The sequence below is a fragment of the Bos indicus genome, chromosome X (genome assembly GCF_029378745.1).
Source record: "Bos indicus isolate NIAB-ARS_2022 breed Sahiwal x Tharparkar chromosome X, NIAB-ARS_B.indTharparkar_mat_pri_1.0, whole genome shotgun sequence".
In the NCBI taxonomy this organism is placed as follows: Eukaryota; Metazoa; Chordata; class Mammalia; order Artiodactyla; family Bovidae; genus Bos; species Bos indicus.
In genome coordinates this window covers 149,088,628-149,091,090 of record NC_091789.1, presented here as the reverse complement: position 1 = coordinate 149,091,090, position 2,463 = coordinate 149,088,628, and positions in this window count along the sequence as shown.

Sequence of the window (2,463 nt, the reverse complement as noted above, 5' to 3'; positions counted from 1 at the left end):
CCTCTCCTTTTTCACTTCTAAGTTTCTTGATTTGATTCTTCTCTCTTTTTCTCTTGATGAGTCTGGCTAAAGGTTTCTCAATTTTCTTTATCTTCTCAAAGAACCAGCTTTTAGTTTTATTAATCTTTAATATTGTTTCTTTCATTTCTTTTTCCCATTTCTGCTCAGATCTTTATGATTTCTTTCCTTCTACTAATTTTGGGTTTTTCTTTTTTGTTTTTTTGTTGTTGTTCTTTTTCCAGTTGTTTTAGGTGTAAAGTTAGCCTTTCTATTTGGTGTTTTTCTTATTTCTTAAGGTAGGATTGTATTGCTATAAACTTCCCTCTTAGAACTGCTTTTGCTGAATCCCATAGGGTTTGAGTTGTGTTTTCATTGTCACTTGTTTCTAGAAATTTTTAAATTTCCCTTTTGATTTCTTCACTAACGTCTTGATTGGTTATAACTGTGTTGTTTAATCTCCAAATGTTTGTGTTTCTTACACTTTTTTCTTGTAATTGATATATAGTCTCATTGCATTGTGGTTGGAAAAGATTGGAGAAGATGCTTGATCCAATTTCAGTTTCCTTAAATTTCCTGAGGTTTGATTTGTGACTCAAGATGTGGTCTATCCTGGAGAATGTTCCATGTGCACTTGAGAAAGTGTATTTGTCTGTATTTGGATGGATTATCCTTAAAATATCAATGAGATTCATCTCATCTAATGTATCATTTAAGACTGGTGTTTCCTTACTAATTTTCTGTTTTGATGATCTGTCCATTGGTGTGAGTGGGGTGTTAAAGTCTCCTACTATTATTGTATTATTGTCAATTTCTCCTTTTATATCTGTTAGTGTTTGTTTTATGTATTGAGGTGCTCCTGTATTGGGTGTATAGACATTTACAATTGTTATGTCTTCTCTTGGACTGATCCCTTGATCATTATGTAGTGTCCTTCCTTATCTCTTGTTCTCTTCTTTTATTTTAAGGTCTATTTTGTCTGATATGAGGATGACTACTCCAGCTTTCTTTTGCTTCCCATTTGCATGGACTATATTTTTCCATCCTCTCACTTTCAGTCTATATGTGTCTTGAGGTCACCAGTGGGTTTCTTGTAGACAGCATATATATGGTTTTGTTTTTGTATCCATTCAGCCAGTCTGTGTCTTTTGGTTGGAGCATTTAATCCATTTACATTGAAAGTACTTATTGATATTAAGTTCCTATTTCCATTTTCTTGATTGTTTCGGGTTGACTTTGTAGATTTTTTTTTCTTCTGTTGTATTTCTTGACTATATCTATGACCAGATTGTATAGATATACCATGGTCCACCTATCTACATGAACACAATGCAACCCTCTGCTTTCTGTCCTTTGTATTTTTTTTTTTTCATCTTATTTGTCTGTAGGTGGAAAAAAAATAATATGGTATCATTCAGAGACCTATGAACTGTCATGGTCTTTACTAGCATTGTTTTAGCAATTTCAAAAAAACTCGGGATTCAGGCTTTCTGCTCAAATATGAACCATGCTTTCCTTCCATGTTATTCAGCAAGGTAGGGAGGTGAACCCTACTCTTTACTTAATAAGATTGAATTTACTTCTCTTCTGAGATAAATGCAGAAACAAACATGGTCCTGTGTATTGGTGAAAAACAAGTAAAGGACTGAATGACACCACAAAGGTTTTCCCTCTTAGATCACAGGAGATTGGAACACCATTTACATGGCTGTAGATAACAAGGAGAAGATTGAGCAAGGAGGCCCACTGAGGGGATATATCCGTCACTTTGAATGTATCAACAACTGCGAACAACTCTCCGTTACCTTTTATGTCAAGTAAGCCCAACCTGCCTAAGCTGAGAACATGTTGACTTCCAACATGGAGTCCAGTCTCCAATGAGCAAGAACGGCGTGAGCATGGCTGTGAGGGTGTGAGTTGTGAGATCTATTCATGGAAGGGTGAGCTCAAGTGCTGGTGAATGGATGGTGAGGAAGGAACAGAGAAGGAGATGTTTATGTGGTAAACTGTGAGTATCAAGTTCTGCCAAGGTGTGCGTCTTCTCAAGTTTGTTAGTCACTCAGTTGTGTCCAACTCTTTGCGACACCGTGGACTGCACAGCCCCAGGCTTCCCTGTCCTTCACTAGCGCCCGGAGCTTACTCAAACTCACGGCTATTGAGTCATTGATGCTATCTGACAATCTTATCCTCTGTCATCCCCTTCTCCTGCAGCCCTCAACCATTCTCAGCAACAGTGCTTTTTCGAGTTATTTGGCTCTTCTCATTAGGTGGCCAAAATATCGGAGCTCATTTCAGCATCAGTCTTTCCAATCAACATTTCCTTTAGGACTGGCTGGTTTGATCTCCTTTTTTCCAAGGGACTCTAGGAGTGGGTAGCCATTTCCTTCTCCAGAGGATCTTCCCCATCCAAGGATTGAACCTGGGTCTCCAGCATTGCAGGCAGATTTTTTATACTCTGAGCCACCA